The sequence below is a fragment of the Gavialis gangeticus genome, unplaced genomic scaffold (genome assembly GCF_001723915.1).
Source record: "Gavialis gangeticus isolate Ggan-Ray unplaced genomic scaffold, GavGan_comp1, whole genome shotgun sequence".
In the NCBI taxonomy this organism is placed as follows: domain Eukaryota; kingdom Metazoa; phylum Chordata; order Crocodylia; family Gavialidae; genus Gavialis; species Gavialis gangeticus.
The window spans coordinates 16,490,534-16,510,439 of NW_017729000.1; the positions used below are offsets into that span (position 1 = coordinate 16,490,534).

Genomic DNA, 19,906 nt, shown 5'->3' on the forward strand with positions numbered 1-19,906 from the left:
GACACTCAAGTTCTGTCACGAGATTTGACGACTAGCCTTTGACAGTGCCTGGAGAGGGTCCGAGAAGGATCTTCAATACATTTCACCCAATCCCCTGTACATGGAACAGGATAGCACTGAGATACGAGCCCAAGATTAGGCTCAGGACTTGATCCATGGACCTTCTTGACCCAGAACAAGACAGCACGAGGGAGTTTTCCTTCATACAGTTCAGTCAGCTCATTTCTGCCTTCGTGGGCACATTCTGAGCTCTCATCATGTTAACTGGGAGCCTACCACAACCATCACAACTCCCCCCCCCATTTGGTTTTATTTCTGGGAAGCAAAACAACTACACTTGGAGCTAGAGGTGGCATTAACAGAGATGAAAGGCTCCAAGAAATGTGGTGGGGCAAAGTAAGAAAGGCATCTTGTGTAACAAGTCAATATAATGTAGGGTTTAGCCGCTGGAAGCATGTGGAGGCATTAAGTTCTCTGCTAAAGAGCTGAGAAATACATCTCCTTCCCAAGAAAGATGGATTATACATTCAGGGCACCTGCTAGGAAGTCACCAGAATGCATGGTTTGAAATGATGGCATCCTAGAAAGTGCTCTTTCTGCTGTAACTACATCTCTAATCAGAAGGTCTGTTTGGCAAAAATCAAGACCTTGAAAGGAAAGGAAAAGCAAAGCTGCTGTTGGGTGAACTGCTGCAGTGTTTCACAGGCAGCCCTCCCCCCCGCTCCTAAAAGTAGCCTGTTCTGCCCATGTTGAGCAGCCAACTGTGCCTCAAGTCACTCCAGGGATTCAGATGTTAAGATGACCTAATTCAGCATAGAGCATAGATGGCTTGGAGCTGGTCACTGTGTCGAGGCAGCGAAGCAGCTCTAGACAGAGGAGGATGTATGCACAAGTCAATGCCGTTGGACAGCTCAGGTTTTGCTGCTTTTTTGAACTGATGCGTTTTGATTCTGGCCTTTGAAGCAGTCTTGGTTACCTGAGGCCAAGAGAGCGCTGGTCAGAAAATGTTAAAAAATTGATGAGGAAAAGGAACATTTCTGCTGGTTCCTACTGACCAGCTGCAGAGGACTGGTCAGACTCTTGCAAACTCAGATTCGTAGATCCAGGGCTATCATTTGGGCACTGCTAACAAACACCAGTTTCACTTATTCTTTTCCTGCCCAGCCCTGCATGTTGTTAAAGTGCCTTCTAGACAACCATGTACAGTTTTGCAGGTGCCCACCCTGCAGTTCATCTGCAGGGAAGGGATTGAGGTGATCGTAAAAAGGAGAGAGAGGACTCTCCCCCTGCTTTGTGTCTAGAGTGAGGAAACAACTTGCAGCTTACATAGCTCTCTTCCAGATGGTATCCGAGCCAACTGAGTATTCAGAAAAGAATGCACAACTCACGTTGATTAGCCTGTGTAAGATGAGCATGAACGCAGAAGGCCCAGCATGTTGTAGGAAAAAAAAAAAAATCTGTTGACTTGTAATGCAAAACATGAAAGTGATGTATTTTAAAAAAGGGAGAAAGGAAATAGTAAGGTAAGATGGATACTCTGTGAAGACTTCTGTTCACTAGGCAGTAAAATAATTTGATAAAAAAATTACAGTATCAAGTTAAACTTAATTCTCTGTACAGGATACCTAATATATAGCCAGCCCCAGACAAAGTGGTGCCTTGCTGGTTCTATTCGCATTCTGATTAAGTGACTGGCCTTGCCTTCAGGCCTTGATGCTGTGGTGCTTAAGCAAGTGTGTCACTTGAGGTATGTTGGTATTCCCATTGTGCCGCATGGGTGCCGTCAAATCCACAGCATCTCTCAAGGTGCTGATGCAATTCTAGGTGAAGATTTCATGCAAGTTCCGATTCAGGACTGCTGTGCAAATACTTCTTGCATAAAATTAGTTAATAATTTATCAATAATAATGCAGACATGCGTATGCCAGTAAACCAGGCATAGACTTACCAGGTCCAACTCTACAGGCTTTTTTCTGAACTCAACAGGAGGATAATCTAATGAAAATAGTCCCAAAATTAGTTGAACCTTTGAATTTAAATTGGCTTCTGCAGGTCAATCGAAAGCTCCCGTGAGCCAGAGAAGTAAAAAATAAGTCATCTTTATATGGATATGTAAAACTTTTAAAAGGTAATGAATAGCCACATCACAGATCTGTAATTTTTTTTTTTTTTAAAAGCAGAAGTCGGTCATAATATGAAGCTCTTCCCAAGTATTAACCTTGTGGTTAGTTAATGTTAGTTCCACAAAACTAAACCACAACAACTACATTGAATTTCTCCACCTAGATAAGAGATTTTTATATATACACATATATACATATATACACACACATACACGGTCTTGCCAGTATCTGAACTCTTACTGTGCTGCAAAATAGTTTTCTAAAATTTTAAGGTTTGTAAAACATCATTTTAAAATGGAGCATGGTATAGCATTTCTTGTGGTACCCATTCAAACTGGGAAGTTTTGTTGGATTTCCTTATGGAAAAGTCCTACAGAATTTTATGTATTTATAGAATTTAGAAGTTATAGTCTTCCTATAGAAGGCTGCGGGCAAGTCACAAAAACCTACAGTAAAAAAAAACAAAAAAACCTTATTCTCTATTCAATTCTGTAGGTTTAGGGCAACCTTCTATAGAATCCTATTTGTTTAACAACTATTAAATTATTTTTCATTTTCTAGATGTCAGGCAATTTTCTCTTCTGCTTGTGGGGGGAAACAAAATGGTCTTTGCATTGTTTAATACAGTGCTGATATGCAGTTTGATACAGTGTCTTATTCAGCTAATACCCACTAGCTTATGTTTATGTAACAGGCATGTAGGAATAACAAGATACTGAAAACAAGTGCTGGACAAAGAGCCTAGTCTCCACTACCTATCTACTATGGCCCAGAAATGCATCTATACATTCAAAACTGAAATGTTTCTATTCTGAAGGATGCCAAGTGCTCACATCTCCTTTAAAATCAACAAAAAAGTGGCAGCTGCTGAAGCCCAAAGCAGCACTGCTGCATCTAGGCCACTTTTTGCAAGGTTCAGTTGTTAACATGCAAATATCCTGCCCTTAAATCAATGGAGTCTAAAAAGAGAAACCCCAAACATGTTGTGAGCTTATTCAGTAATACATTTATCACCATCTGGATCAAAGCAATAATGCAGTTAGGCACTCAGAGCTCTCTGCCATGTCAGTATCAAGTATTGATTTGGGGGGTTACAATTAGTGCTTTTAATTCAGATTATGCTGTATAAAAAGGAAGAATTCTTCTTAAGAGGTTTCAGAGACAGCAGCTAGTCTTCAGCCTTCTACACAGGTACATGAAGTGGGACTTTGCTGCGGTCACTCACCTTGTCACTTGGAGGTTTCTGCTGGTGCCTCTCAGGCAAACGGGTTCGTTCCCAGGATACCGGGCTGTTGCGTGGCACGGGGGTGTGATGCTGCCATGGCTCACTCTACCCTCGCTACCATCTTTAGACAGTGCTCTGTTCATATCAAGTACCTGGACCCAGACTCGAACTCTGGCTATGTGCTGACCCACAGCAAAGGCTTCCTTTGAAACTCAAAAGATCCTCACAGCATTGAACTCTGCTCACTCTTCAAATGCTCCTTTCCTAGGCTTTCATTTTATGGCAGTATCCAAATGGGGTGGAGCCTAGTGCAGACCAAGGTCCGTCTCTCTGCCTTTCAGCATAACCTGTAGCAACCCTCCTAGCATAATAAACAGCGAGCTCCAATTTCTGTAGGATCCTCCCTTCAAGGATTTCAGAGTACTTTACAGGCATCATGATCCCTAAATCCCCGAGGTATGGAGATGCGTTGCAGAATGGCCAAGTGCAACATCCTTACCTTACTGTGATTTCAGAGAAAGAGTCTGGCCCCAAGATGATGCAGTGGGGAAGTGTGTTTGGAGCAGAAACCAGAGATTTTCCAATTCCCTGTCCTGTCATCTAGCCACTAGATTATGCTTTGTCAAATTCCCAGCAAGAAGCTATTGGGTTTTTGGGCTCTCCACATAGGAATGCAAGGCCTTTTCTTCCAACAAGAAAGTCTGTGCCATATTACAAGCTCATTTGAAAAAATACTTTTGGAACCTAAATTGCTCCTGTTGTTAGCGCCAGAGAACCTTGGCACACACGGTCTGTCAATGAAATTGTGCTCGTTCTTCTTGAGGCACACAGTCAGCAAACTTGAGATAAGGCAACAGGAGGACAACGAGAGCAAAAGCTCCAGCTCAAGAGCAAAGTCTAAACACAGATTAATAGTCCAAACCCTGAAAATCAAGGAAAAGGTGTAGAAAGTGTAGACTGTAAGAGCCCATGGTGAATCCTTATCAAGGTAGTTGCCATTCTAATATGGCATTATGCTCGAAGGGCTCAGGACTGTAGCCTTCCTTTTCTGTGGTTTGCCATACCGTGGTGTAGAGGGAAATTCATCTAGAAACACCTGCAGCCAACCATAGCTGTAGACTCTCCAGTCTTTACATCCATGCACAACAAGAGCATAACCATAACCATGGTTTCAGAGCAACAATGAATGCCGAGATTTACCACTGTCCAACTACACAGCTCCAAAGTTAGTCAGGGGGAGGGAAGGAAGAAAGAAAGAAAAAAAAAAAAAAAAAAGACTGAAATACCTGGCATATGGGCTAAAAATGAAGCTGGATTATCTGCTTGGCCTGTGATGGGGCAGTTGGGGGGGGCAGGAATATAGAAAGGGCAAAGCAAATGAATACTTTTTGTGAAGAGTGGGGAAAAATATGGGGGTTAATTGAAGAGATTTACAAAGTGATCTGGGATATGCAGGAATAGTAGTCTTATTCACACCCGCACTGAGGGTAGGCAGCACAAAAACAATTCTGAATGGTAAATATTGCTCACTACACGTCTACTGCAAGGAGACCACAAACTAAGCCTGCCTAGGCAGCAAAGCTGGAGGATGAAGAACTGGTTTGATCTGAATCTCGGCAAAAGGGAACAGCTGAATGATGGCTGCACAAATCCCAACCTTGCCTTTGGTTAGAACGAAGGATGTCCTCAACCAAATTAAAAGAGGACCCTCTAGTGTGTGCACATTTACATGAGAAGGTTTATGAATGGTATCTTTATACTCGTAAGCTTCATTGAGATGGATTTGTTTAAAAAGCTAAACAAAACATTAAAACAGAACAAAAATAAACCAAAAAAATCCCATTAATGAAGGAGGAAACGCCCCCCTACAGACTCTTCCCATTTCTATACAATGCCTACTACCCTTTCAATCATATTGAAATGAATAAGACAGATGAATGTTCCTCCCTTGGCCATATGAGCATAGCTGAAGTCTTTGCCAAGAAGAATTGGAAGGGGGGAACCCCCCCCCCCACCAAAAAAAACCACCCCAAAAACCTGGAAAGCTTTGTGGGGAAAACCTGCCTCTTGCAGATGAGGCACTAGATCTGTGCCAGTGGTTCTGAAATTCAGAAGCTGGGAAAATTAACCTGCAACCATCCCAAAAGCTGCCCCTGTCCAGCTGCCCCTTCCTGCAGTGCAAGTGATTTGCATCGTGAATTTCCTGGTCTCTAGGGTTTACAATTCCTCTTCAGTAGCTCCTCTGCTTTTTATGGTTTTGCCCCTGTACGGCAGTATTTATTTTAAGGTCAGAGAATTAAATAAGAAATCTCTAAATCAGCTCTTTTAAGCTAATGCTAGTGCTGCTCAATCATTGAGAAGGCTTTATGCTAAGTGTAGGAAATTGTACTGCATTAGATCTCTAAAAAAAAATGTCGAACACAGCTATTCCTCCAGTTGTTTGCCTAGAGAGAGGCAGCTTTAGATACTAAGGCTGAACTTGGAAAGCTGCATATTTGGAAAGTCAACATGTTTAATGAGTTTTCTGCTATTTGTGTTAACATTGGAAGAACGAGATACAGCGAACTAAACATCATTGCAACGGGAGTAAAAGGGAGGTCAATGCCATTTTGTTGAAGATGGGGGATGATTTTTTAAGAAATAATATTTCCCAGCCTGATTTGGGAATCAATTATAGTTTTATATAAAAAGCTTCTGCTTTAAGAGGTAAACAAATCATTTTCTCCCTGAACGCACCTCACAAGGAATTTCCAAGAAAGGACTGCAGCTTTCAGAAATGGTCCTTTTTATTTTGCAATACCAACACAGAGTCCCTTCTATCAACAGAACACAGCAGCCTGTGCAAAATGGCACATTTATCAATGAGACATCCACAGTAGGGTTCCAGTAACAGAGAACAGCCAATCCTCCCTCTATCATTCATTTTTATATGGAGAAGGGGAAGCTAGTCATCAAGATCATTGCAATTCAGTGCACAAATTGCAGCTTTATTGTTTGACTCCATATCAGGGTGGGGGGGGGAGGGCTTAACATTGAACATGTACAGCTTCAAATCATGGGAGACGAATGGAGACTGTGAGCTGATTTTTAGCATACTGTAGCCTCAGTCTGCTTTGGAATAAGGGCAGTACAAGAAGTTCTAAAGAATGAAAAATGGATATTCCCTACTCTGGGTAATTCATGAGTGTTTTCCTTCCATCTTCCTTAAAAGAAAAAAAGAAGAAAAAAAGCAGTTTGGCCATATAATATATTTAAATTAAGAAATCAGACCCTTTTGGAGGGGGATTATATTGCAGAACAGGCAGCCAATGCAATAAATTATTTCTGAACACTTGAGGAGAAAGAAAGAACGAAGCCCTTTCTCCGGTGATTAATGCTCATTCCTGTTTGCACTGCCATTTCCAAGGTCTGCATTTCCAATCCTGCTCTCTGCTTAGACTTCTGTGCAGAGGTCCCTTTCTGGTTTTTCCATGTCCTCTCTGATAACGAATTTTCAGAACATGTAGTCTCATCTTTCTCCTATGATGCTAGAACTGGTACCATGGAAGAAAAAAATCTGAGCTTCTCCCTGCTACGCAGTTGGTGAAGGGCACCCAAGACGCAATACTGCTCCATCCATGTAACATGCATTATATCTGTCTATCAGTACATGATTCTACACACAAGGCTTTATTAATGATCCACAGTTTGAAATCACAGCCCCATCCAAGAAAAACTGAAGCAACACAACCCCACAGCAGCACAGGGGATGGCGTAGGGGGGCAGAACAGAGCAGAAATGGAGCGAAAAGTAAAGGAAAATGGAATTGCAGGACAGTTGCATGAAATAAAATGCTAAGGAGCAAAGGTCATGCAGCAAAGATCCGACGCTCCCGGGACTCAGCTCTGAAGTGTCCTATTATGGGGACAGCTCCGGATCCACTTAACATTAACAAGAGGGAGAGAGGGCTTGGTGGGGAGAAGAAATACATAAGAGCTGTCCTCAGACGCCAAAGACGAAGTATGTGCTGCTCTTAATGGTAAAGCTGGGGGAGCCTGAATTTATCTCCTTTTGGTGTAGGAAGCATGGGGGCGGGGAGGGACAGAGAAAATGACTCCGCACCCACAGCACCCATCCATTTCTACCACAGCCCCCCAAACCCTGGCGTGACAAAAACCGCTTGCCCTGCACAGGCACCAAAGACAGCTGGGGAGCAGGGACAGGAGTTCAGCCGAGACCAGCAGCAACACCAATGCAAATCCTGCAGGAACCAGGACCTTTCTTGCTCTTTCCCCGAATGCAAATCCCGCTTTAGGTAATGAAAGGCCACACAGATACATAGGTAGATCCCAGATACAAACATGCGTGTGGGCAGACACACACACACATGTACGTGGACAGAACTGCACACGCAGGCTTCAGAGAGCCAACACACGCACACACGACGCCCTTCCAGCACTATTGAACAGAAACATACGTATACGCACACACACATAGATATAGATTATCTATATCCAGATAGACATACAGATTTTATAGATAGAGACAGAAAGATCTATATAGATAGATAGATATAGATCTCACTCCACGTATATATATAAAATCTGTCTATCTATACACACACACACAAACACACACAGATGTGTGTGTATATTTAGATATACGTGTGTGTGTGTGTATATAGCTATATCTATATAAATAAAATGTGCACACATACATGTGTGCGTGTATACGTGCGTTTCTGCTCACTAGTGCCGAGGCGGGGCCGTGCCGGGGCAGCAGGGACCCCGCACTCCCCCGGGCAGGACTCAGTCCCCGCAGGTCTCCGCGGCCCCCGCCCGCCGCGCTCCACACTTACTCGCAGGAATTGAGCCGAGACCATGTCTCACCGGGCGACTAAATCCCACCTCGGCGCGAGACTCGAGGGCGGGCAGGCAGGAGCCGAGCGCTGCGCTGCGCTGCGCTGTCAGCCGCGGCCGCTACCCCCTCCCGCCCGCCTCGCTTCGCTGTTGCAGCCGCCGCTGCCTGGGAAAATGGCTATTTTATGAATGGGAGGGTAGGGACCCCCCTCTACGCATGCGCGGCCGCCCGACTCTATGAATGGGTGGGCTCCGCGACCGCAAGGCGCATGCTCCGCTCGCTTTTTATGAATGGGGGGCCGGAAAGGAGCGCGTCGCGGGCTGTGAAGCTTGGAGCCGGCTGCGGCTTTTTATGAATGGAGGCAGGCGGCAGCTGCGCGCGCACCGTCCCCAGCCGGGCCCGAGGTAACGCGCCGTGCTGCAGCGTGTGCCCGCGGGGGCGCCACTCACTTGTGCTCTGGGCGGGGGAGGGTGGTGCCAGGGCGCGTGCATGTGCACGTGCACGCGCACCCCTCGCCTCGCAGTAAGGGCTGGCACCGCGCCCCCCCCCCCGGGGCTGCCCCACGCGGGACCGGACTGCTCGCCGCCTCCGCCCGCGCAGGACCCCGCAGGCTCCGGCTGCCCCCTGGGACGTGCCTGCGGGCACGAGCGGTGGGCAGATCTGGGCTCGTTGTCCCGTGACGGGGGGGGGAGGCGGCAGCTCCTTCTCCCGGTGCTGGAAGGAGCCTGGGGCGGGCTGTGGCCTGCTGCGAGCCGCCCGAGTGCTGCGGTGGCCCCGGGCCCCGGGTCTCGGTCCCTCGCGGGGCTGCGACGTCGCACGAGACGATTCTGCCTTCCGCGACTCCCCTCGGTGCAGCGGGCGCAACGGGAGGGCGGCACAGGTGTCGTGGCGCTGCTGCCCCGGGGCCGCCTGGGTACCCGGGGAGCGCAACAGCATCGCTGCAGGCTCCGTGCTGCCACGCCGGGATCCTGGCCGAAGGCCTTGGCAAGGGCACTCTGGAGAGGCGAAACTGCGGGGGCCACCAGCGCACATAAATGAAGCAAAGGACTGGCCAAGGGCTTTAGGGAGAAGCCCCTAGAGATGAGGCTTGATGCCAGCTGGGATTTTATCAGGGGTTAGGGTCGTGGAAAAACTAGAGGGTTTTTTGTTTTGTTTTTAATCCCATTCATTCATTTGCTTCTCTGCTTTCTTCCCTGTTTCAGTATTTGCTGGCACGCTTAGAAAGTTGAGTACTGGGGGCCACAGCTCACCTGGACTTGTGCACATCCTCAGAGGTGTTCAGATTTTTATCTCAAATCCTGATGTGAGTGAAGAAATGTGACCCTCCTCCTGTTCTAGTGTCACGATTGAGCCCTGTGCGATACTTGAACTATTGCTGCTTCTGTTCCCAAGGGTGATGCAGTTTCGAGTATAGTCAGTACTCTGTTTAGGATTACTTTTCCTAATCCTAATCCTTACAACAGACTACAAGATGCTATTTGAAATGGACAGTTTGCACCCAGCTTTAAGTAAAGATTTAATTTCTGGGATCACTAGTGATTACTGGGTAATGTTTGTACAGCACAGTGAGATCCTCAGGCAGGTGCCAAGTACAGGTACTCCTCCACTTGCGTGAGGGAGGCACACTAAGGGTCCGCATTTCTGACAGCCCTGTCACACAGTCAAGGAGGAAGTGCCTGAGTAGCTGCACGTATTCCCGGCCAGTGGAGTGGGTGTGTTCAAGTGTCAAATGCCCATCTGGCCGGTTCCTTTCTCTACGTTGTGTGTTTTAGACACAGAACTGCATGGAGCATATGCAGAAGAATTCAAGCATCATGTGCCAGTACGCAAAGGGTGGGCTCGGGCGGACGAGCTGTAGCTAACGTGTTTTCAGCAAGGTGGGGTCTGCTGAGCCTCATTTGAGCAGGCTTCTGGCATCAAGCTTCTCTGCCCAAAACCATATGGCGATGGAGGCCATCACGGAGGTTGCCAAATGAAGAAAAAGTTTGGTTATATCAGCAGTGAATAGACAGATTATTATAGGACACATACCAGAATTTCATAATCATCCCATTGGTCCTGCTATACTGTGAGGGTATTGTGAAGACAATCTACCTTTTTTTTTCTTTTTTTAAACCTGCTTGTGTTCACGAAGAACAGTTTGGCCTTTGAACAGTCAAAATGTTAGTGCTCCATGCATTGAACAGCAGCACATCTACCCAGCCCATTCATTTATGCTTTTAAGTTGAAATCCTAGTTTCCCATGACATGGTCAATCTGAAAAACAATCAGTCTTAGTCAGGAGTTTTAAAAGGCTAAACAAATGTACTGTGTAGGCCCTGCTTTTTATAACCCACCATCAACACCACCATGGCCGTCCTTCCCAAGCTGCTCAAACGGTAGCCCCCAAATGAGTCTTTCCCCCCCTCCCAGTCTGGTCCATCCAGACCAGAGGTTCCCAACCACCGGGCCGCGGCAGGTTGGCTGCTGGGTTTTGGCTTCCACTGCCGGCAGTTGTGTGAAGCATTAAAGCTGGGTGGCAGCTGGGTCCGTGTGCCCGCTGCCATGGCCACGCCTGACAAGGTGCTGCCCGCGCAAAAGGTACCAGGGCCCACGCCAGGCCAGGCAGGACCCCCCCTCCAGCCCTGCCTGTGGCTGGGAGCTGGGGAACGCGGGCGAGGAAATGCCCAGGCCTGGGAGGCAGCCCTGCTGCTTGCTCCTAGGAAAGGCAGCAGAGCTGCTTCTTCTTGGGCAGCCCCAGCTGGGTCCCCTGGCCCACTGCCTGCGCAGCCCCCTCCCCTGCAGAGTCTCCTTGTGGCTGTGGTGCCCCAAACTGATCTGATCCTCACAACCTCTCTTCCTCTGCCCCTGACATAAAAATTAAATTTAAACATGTAAATTAAATTTAAATATACAAATTAAACTTAAATATGTAAATTAGATAGCTTGCCAGTCTGCAGCATAAGAAAGTTGGGAACCACTGATCCACACTACGGAGTTAGTACAGGCTGTCCTGTAGGTTTTGGTCGTGTGGCCTGACTGTCTGGAGATTATCGAATCGGAGAAAAGTAGGGCTAGAAGGAACCTGTGGAGGTTATCTAGTCTAGCTGTTTGCTCAAGGCAGGATCATCCCTGACTAAGGAGAGGTAGTCCACAACCCCTCTGGGTAGCCTGTTCCAATACTTAACTGCCCTCACATTGAGAGCGTTCTTCCTAATCTCCAACCTAAACTTCCCTTGCTGCAGCTTAAAACCATTGCTTCTTGTCCTGTTCCCTGAAGCCACCAGGAATGGTCTATCTTCATCCTCTTCATAACCACCGTTCAGATATTTGATGCTTCTTACCTGCTCCCTCAACAAAAATGAAACGTGGCATACCTGTAAACTGATGGGAGGAAATGCCACCATTATCTTGAGCAGTGGCTTTTGCTGGCTACCACTGAGGCCAGTAGCTTAATATGATTAAAAAAGGAACTAGGCATTCACATGAATGCAAGGATAGCCAAAATGAGTGTAGGACATACTAAAGGACTTGGCAGGGAGATAACCCTCCTTTCCAGGGCGCTATCCAATCCTGACTAGAGGGACGTGGCAGGAAAACTTCCTACTGTGGGCTTTCCTTTACTTCCTTGTGAAACAGCTGGCACTGGTCGTTGCCAGGGACAGGATCCTGGGTGAGGAATCTCTGCTCCATCTTGTATGCGAAACGTGTTTAGTGGTCTGGGGCCTGCAGACACGTGCCCATGTCACTGTGGTGGAGGCAGTGGCAGCACAGGTGTAGGAAGCTAATGCTACTGTTGCCTGTTGTTTGATCTGCAGCCCACACCTTTCATAAGCACCGAATCCATGTTAAAGATCTTAGGCATACGCGTAAACCAAGCCATATGCTTGTTAATGTTCAGAGAGGTCAGTCCGTTCAGACACTTCCTTCCTCCCTCCCCACTCCCTTCTGTAGCCAGACTCTGGGCCAGGAGAATTTGGATTAAGCTAAGTGTTGCAGGAGCAGACAGTAGTCTCCTTTGCTGTTCGCTTTGGAACGGCTGGTTTTCTAACGTGGATCTCCAAATCTGCGTGTAGTGAGAATGTGGGCTGGCAGGCCTCCAAAAAGGGTGTGTGGGCTTTGGCCAAAAGTAGGTGGTTTTAGGAAATGCATAGTTCCTAATCTACCATCTGAAAAAGGCAAATATGAAGGCAGTTTAGTAAGTGAAAGTGCAGCTCACCCGGGAATGCATAACTTGTTCTGCTGAGCCATGTCAGATGTGTAGCCAACAGGAAAAAATTTGGCTACTTGCTTTGCATCTTTAAGTTAAATCCATGATGTATGTGTGGAGTTAGCCTGTTGGGGTCCTGCTTCTGTTTTGAGCCCCTTCCTGGAAGTTTTTGTATGTGGTATTCTGCTGATTTAGTGTGCACATGGAGTATATGGGCTGCTCAGCGTCCAAGGAGCAAATTGTGTATGCAGTCCTGAATTTGCTTGCATCATTTCAGTGCCTGTGGGCTCCAATAACAGTATGCAAAGAGCTTTTTCAATAAACCTGGTCTTGGTTTTGGTAACCAAAAGATGCCCATATGGGCAGTTTTGCCATCTGTTGCAAATGTAATCCTGAAAACTTGTTTCTTTTTACTTAACTCTTTCCAAACATGCTATGTGAAGGGAAAATACAGAATGGAAACTTTCCACTAACATACCACCATCCGCTTTCCTAATTTTATCGCCCAACTCCTACAGGCATCTCGCGTCTTGGCTTCTGGCCCATAACACATGGTCGTGGTCTCCTCTTTTGCTGAAAGCCGAGCTGTACACCTGGAGAGTACGTTTCTGCTGCAGAGCCCTGCAGCCCATAGCAGGCTCTTTCTCTGCGTAGCTCCTGTGATTCAAGCCAGGAGTGGAATAGGTGAAACTGGAGATACTTAACTGTGTGTGTCTAATCATATGTATTGGTCATACCCATGTCAGAGTCTGTTTGCTAATGTCTTGTTAAGAGTAGTCGTGCATCGCTAGCAAGAGTTACTGTAATAGGTCTGTTATGGCTGGGAAAATGATCAGCAGGAAGCCCGTTCAGGAGGCAGAGATGAAATGCTGCCTGCCAGGTTGGCAGATGGACAGATCTGGAGCCTGCAGCCACAGCTCCAGACAGATATGGAGAGAAGACAGGCGAAGGTCTTCTGTCACGGCTGCATGGAAGTAGGACTGGATGGAGCTCTTCGGCTTGAACAAATGCACCACTGTGGGTGTGTGGGCCGATGTAGGGCTGCCTCTGTCTGGCACCTCTCTTCTCTCGTGCCGTCCTCTTCAGATCACAGAGCTTGTTGATCTAGAACCTGCAATTCCCAGATTTATTTTTGCGTGGTGAGGAGTCCCCACCCATACTCTCTCCAGACAGGTTTGGGTAGGAGCAGCATCCTGCACTGGCAGTTGTGAAGGGTGGATGGGGAGTTGGGGCCTCCAGGTTTTACAGCAGAGGATCCATTAGCTTGTCAGTTCTTATGGGCTGTGACAGGCACCCTCTCAGCTGCTTGTAGCATGGCATGGAGGTAAGGGGTTACATATAACATGGGGGTCATGAAGTAGCAATAGTCCTCCTCCTGCCTATCTGAAGCTCTTAAATCACTTTGCAAACATCCCTGAAATGAAGGCTAAACCACTTTGAGGTGACTCAGTAATGTTATCTCTCCAATGCAAATGGAGAGACAACATTTGTCCACCTCCACTGCCTAGATGGAAGTGCTGGGTTTCCTCCTCCTTATCAGGCACCTGTTGTTCGCATCCTTGAATTACTCACATCCGATAAATCACATCTTATTTTGCATAATTAACACCAACTGTCCTTCATTTCCTTCCTTCCCTTGCAGTAGTTAGTACTCTGTTGCCATACCTGACAATGGAAACCCACTCTGTTTTAAGCCTGAGTCTTAATCGACGTGGAGTGTGGGTTTGGTTGCGTGGGAGTTGCTTCAAGTATGGGGAATCTCTGCCCCCAGAAAACCCAGCTGATGGGAGGAAGCAGGAATTTGCATTGTAGGACACGTTCCTAGTTTCCTAGCTTTTGAAAAACAACCCAGCTCAACTGTACACGATGCCATGCAGTGGGGAATGGTACTAAGTAAGCAAGTGTCCCTTTCCCTCCTCAAAGGGCTTGCATTTTACACACACAGGCTGGGACAGCACAGCTTTATGTTCATGTTCTCTGGATGGACGGAGGCTCTCTGCCAGGAGAGACATTTATAGCAATGAGAAACCTTTCCAAAGCACATGTCGTCTTATCTTGGTTTCATGTGATCCCTGCCATAGGTAACTGCCTTGTGCTGATAGTCAAAATAATATGCAGTTTAGTGTATAAACATAACCCAGCACTATCCTCCGTTGCAGTTGCCCAGCATTTGCTTGAGGTTTATTTTGCACTTCATAGCTTTCAGTAACAATTGATCTGGCTCTGCTGGCACTGAAGCACCTGAGTAATTTTAGGTAGTTGAGGAGAGGGCTGGGGGGCCTACAGATTGTCCTCCTTGAGAGCGTCATTGTGGGAAGTAAGTGAAAGTTCATCAAACGCTACACTTGCCTTTTATAATGCTTGTTTATAGAAGGGGCATGAACAGCAAGCTGACTATATTAGCCCCACCTAGAAGGACTTTTCCTGTAGCTCAAGGACTTAAGGTTATGACATATAACCAAGAGGATAAAATAAGAATGAAGGAACAAATAGGTGTCCGTAGATTGTTCTTGATTGGTGACCAGGGCCTTGAGGGGCTGGGGCTGTCCCATCTACCGGCCTCCCATTTTGGAGTTGTAGGTTTTTTTGTTTTCTGGTTTTTGTTTTTGTCCTTCCCATAGAGGGTATTTTTAGGAACCCAAATATTGAAGCAGAGCCCGGGGGGGGGGGCGTTCCCAGAAAAGGCTGCCTGACCTCTGATGAACCTCAGCCATCAAGACTTCCAGACCAGCTCAACCATGAGGACTCCTGGCTATTGCCAGCAAGGACCCCAGCCTGATGCACATGAAATCAAGCTTTGCCTTCCCTTCTTTATGGTTTTTTCCCCATTGTTTTTCCCCTTCTCTTGCTATCTTCCTTCTAGCAGCTTTTTACTGACACCAACTGCACTGCATGGCAGCAGCGCGGTGGGCTGAGATGAGCATCTCTGTCCAGCCTGGGAACGCGAAGGGGAGAGACCTGCGCAGGCAAATCGGATCTTGAACTGGGAAACCTGCCAGGGTCTAGAGAGCAACAGCTGTTGTGGCTGACCTGCCAGACCACAGCTTCCCTCCATGACTGCCCAGCTGCTTGGGATCCTGAGAACATCAACACACGCTGCATCTTCCTCTGCCTTTTATTGTCCTCTGTCTCCTTCCACTTTGTGTCTGTCTTGTCAAAAGCAGGAAAGTAAAAACCATTTTCACAGAGGTCAACTGGAAGTTCAGCAGCAGACCGAACCTGTTCCTGCCCACTAAGGAGAGTGTGACAGCAACCCAGCTTCCCTCTTACCGTTATTTATGTGTTCAAATCAACCAGCTTCCAAACATTGGCATGGATTCCTTCATGTGTCTGCCACGGCACCGAGCAGAATGAGGTCTCTGTATTCAGAGCCCCAAATAATGTTAAAGGCCATACAGTTACAAGATCACGTGAAAAGCTTTATTCTCTGGGCTCATTTATTCAGCTGGAATTGGCCCAAGTGGAGGCAGGGCTAGGATTCTTCATGTGTATGAAGTTACCCGTCTAGGTTGAGGGTTGTAGGAGGAGACGTTATAACCGTAGGTGTTGGGAGAGAGATTTGGTTTGTCTGGTATCTTAGAAGTCCTACCTGAGCAGGCTCTCTTCCTGCTTCTGCTTTTAAAAATATTGCCAGTATTATGAGGGTGAGAGAGATTCAGCACTCCTGCATATTCCCTTCCCCCTGCTTTTAAGTCAATTGGCAGTAAATATGTCAATCTGAATAGGTCCCACAGTAATTTCAATATATTTTGCCAATGGCTTGTTTTTAAAAATAGTTCACTTTCCTGGAAGTCCTGTAACTGGTTCCCAATCAGCTCAAATGGTAGCCCCCAAATTAGTCTCTTTTTTCCGCCCCCCAGTTTGGTCCATCCAGACCAGAGGTTCCCAACCACCGGGGCACAGTGGGTTGGCTGCTGGCTTTTGGCTTCCGCTGCCGGCAGCCACGTGCGGGGTCATCCTTGCAGATGAAGGACTCTACCTGCACTGTGACAGTAGTGATTTGTACTTAGCTAGTGTCCCTTGTAGAGAAGAGATGTTACTTGGCTGAAATGAATGAAAGGAAATCTTTATGGATGCTGCTGGATGCAGACAAGACCCTCTAGCTCTTTCTGGCTGAGGGGCTGCATTGCGTTGCCAGTTTGATCCTTAAATCAATCTTCCCTAAATTCAGATGTTGATGGTAAATCCAAACCTGAACTTGGATCTGTTCAGCATCCATAGAAAGGACTATGGTTACTAAAAACTTCCAGGACTTGACTCTCGATAGGTAGGTTAGTGAGAAATCGCAGTCTATTTCGAATGGACTCAATCATCTCAATGACTCTATTTTGCGGACTCTTCCCTCCCCCCAACTATTTATTTACTGTTCAAGTTGGTAATCTCCAGAAACACAATTCTGCTTACAAGCTAAATTCCTGGGCTGAATTCCCAGGCATTCTCATGTGACTTAAACATTTGTAGCAACTAAATTAACAAATGGAAAGACATGAGGAGGGATGCTGTTTACTACTGTAATGGTCCCAGGCTACAATAGGGGGTACAAGTTGCTGTACCCAAGCAAACGAAAAAGATGGTACCTGTCCCAAAGCGTTCACAGAGCTAACTGCTTAAGGGTTCGTCTACACTGGGAGCTTGCAGGGAAGCTGGTTTGAAACAGCGAGGAAGTGAACGTAGTGCCTGATAGATACTCTGTGCCAATTCTCAGCATGGACACGCTTGTTAAGACTGCCTTTGTGCTGCTTATGTTAATCTACTTCCAAAGTGGATTGATTTTAGCTGCACCAAGGCTCTCTTTGGCCCTGTCTACCTGATCAAGTTTGAGCGAAAGAAGTTGTCTCTTGCATGTGCATCTGCATGCAAATCTGAGGTAAGCCAGTGACCCCCACAACTTCCTGTGTGGACCTACAGGTGCCAGTAGGCCCACACCCTTCTGCAATATGGCAATGGCGGCTGTTTTTGCTGCTGGTGACACCTGCCAAGTGTGCGTGCGCTCTGGCAGTACAGCATGGTCGGTATCTGCGAGGCAGCCGAAAGTCCTGGTGGCAACGTTGCCTGGTGGGTAGATATGGCCATGGTGTGGATTATTAGGGACCTAGTGAGCATGGGCTATTCTTCATGTAGATAAGCCCTGGGTAAGGAAACGCATAGCAAAGTTGATGGATTTGCTTGTAATACCCGTGGGGTTGTTTTTTAAAGAAATAGATTAGTAAATTTATGAAATGGCTACGGTTTTTCTTTTTAATACATTAAAAAAGAGACAACATTGCGCAATAGAATTGGGTATTTTCAACTGGTGGCCACAGTCAGTCCTTCCTTAGATCTGTGTCCTTTTACTTGTAACTTAGGAAGGAAAAATCCTATGTTTCTAGAGGGGGAAAGTCTTTTCTCTGACAAACGTAGCATCATGAGTGGAACTTGTAATAAAAAGTTAGAGCAAATATAAAACAGCCTTTTACTACCCTTTTGGTGTTCATATTGCTGTACAAGTAAATAAACCGTGGACTGATGAAAAGACAAGTCCTGAAAAGTACAAGAGCTATTATTTTTTTTCTCTCTCCTCCCCCTTCCTCCTTTAATTCATAAAAAGAACAGCTAACTGTTGACAGCGAGATGGAAAAATACTGCACCCTTTATTAAAAGTTATGTCCCATTAAATTTTGCCCAGAAATTCTTTAACTGTTTTTTTTCCAAAGGGGAAAGAACATTTCACTGCAGAACTTGTTTAGAAGGAATCTAATTTAGTTAACAGTAAAGCAAGCCCTTAACTCTCAGGCAGTCCCCAACCCAGTGCTAATCAGATTACACTTTGGCGGGTGGGGGGGGGGAGCATATAACCAGATAAAACTCAGAAGTTTTCATCCCTGTAACAAATGCTGAGATCACAGCTGTTAGAAGTCCATGCTTGTTACAGTATGCGTAAGCTAGTTAGGCTGAGATGACCTATTATTACAGATCAACATCCACCGTAAATTTTGTGTCTACATCAACATTCAGAAATAACTGTCAAATGTAGCTCCTTTTTTACTAGAATGCGGTTTGATTTATTGAAAGATATTTGTGGAAGTGTCTCTCTCCCCTGCAATTCAATATCAGTTTCCCAGTTTTAGAAATCCTCTGCAGTGGAAAATCAATTTGGAACAATTGGGTAGGGCTGCTAATTCATAATTTAAAAAAAAAAGTTCTACTTGCCACCATTGCATTTCTTTGTTGCATTTGTGAGGATTTTGCTAGGAGCCAGCTTCCATGCTCCGCAGTTCGCCAAGTGGGAGTGTGCAGGTGTGAACTTAATGGGTGCCTTCATTTGGTATTGGAAATATGGTTCATGTTCTGGATCTTTAACAGTCTTGCAGAACTGGGAGCAATTAAGTGCAAGTTTAAGCCATGCCTCCTTCCTGGGCTGTAATAATATGATGTTAAATTTTTCCTGTTTGAACAAGTGTCTTTTTTTTAAAATGGACTGTGGAGGGTGCTATAAAGACAGGGTGAGAGAGGGATCAGGATCTCATGTTGTGGGATTATGGGTTAATCGGAAGCTGTAAATAAGGTTCCTGCTACATGTTACATATATTATGCAATTAACTGGTGAATCGCCCAGTCATTAAATTTAGACCAGCTACATGTGTGCAGTGATGATCATGCAATAAGAATGTCCTTCCAGCTGTAAAAGAGCCAACCAGCTACAAGGTTAGTGCTCGAACATGTGCAATAACTCTATGGCTCGTTTCTATCCAGCTTTAATTTGAATATGTAGCAGGGCCCTAAGATACTGCAGAAAAGGAAAGTTCCACTGGGGCAGTTGTTTGAACACTGGGAAGGGGGTTGTTCCACATTCATGTTTCCTGCTGAATGTGTCTGTCCACCTCCTGGTTAGTTAGGGTCTGTGCTGCTTGCTCCCTGCTGATGGAAAGCATTGGGCAACAGCAGCCAGCCAATCCCCACCCTCTTTGCAGAAAGGTGGCAATGGCAAGTCCTGCTTTGTTTTCCTCCCATGTCCATAACTTTGGGAGGGGGTTGGGGGAGGCCAGTGTGACCTTGTGTGAAACAGCCTCTCCTCCTTGTACCCAGTAAAGAAAGCTGAGCTCCAGGGGCTTAGACTTGCTTTGTCTCCAGGACTGTGATCTACTTTTGATCTCTCTTTCTTGCCCTGGGTGGTGACTCTCAGCTAGGGTTGCCAACCCTCCTGGATTGGCCAGGAGTCTACTGGAATTGGCATCAATCTCCCAGTGACTATTGAAAGCAATCTGGGAGATTGATATTGTGAATGAGTTGAACAGTACAGTTAATGACTAGAGGTGCATAGATACATCAGTCCCATATCAGATCAGCACTGATATAAGGATAATTGATAGCATTGGCAATCGGCTTTTTTGGCTGATGTGGTCGATAATGTTGCTGACAAATGCCTTGAGGTGTTTGGGTATGGAGGGGGGCAGACCAAGGCACCAGCAGTGGGGGTGGGAGGAAGAGGGGCAGGGGCAGGCACTGTACAGCCAGGGCAGGGCACGGGACAGAGCTGCGAGCAGCTTGTCT

At 46.4% G+C, this 19,906-nt stretch overlaps 1 protein-coding gene across 2 annotated transcripts in view; it reads right to left on the reverse strand.

The window, feature by feature from the left end:
* Positions 1-8,378, reverse strand: part of SPRY4 (sprouty RTK signaling antagonist 4) — a 21,205-nt gene extending 12,827 nt beyond the window's left edge. Inside the window, exon 1 of one of the 2 annotated variants that reach the window (XM_019506353.1) lies at positions 8,186-8,378. The gene's annotated coding sequence lies outside the window, so the exon portion shown is untranslated. Of the gene's footprint in view, positions 1-3,348; positions 3,668-8,185 lie in introns of those variants that run through there. The other variant, XM_019506354.1, reaches the window with a different exon arrangement.
* Positions 8,379-19,906: the final 11,528 nt, after the last annotated feature.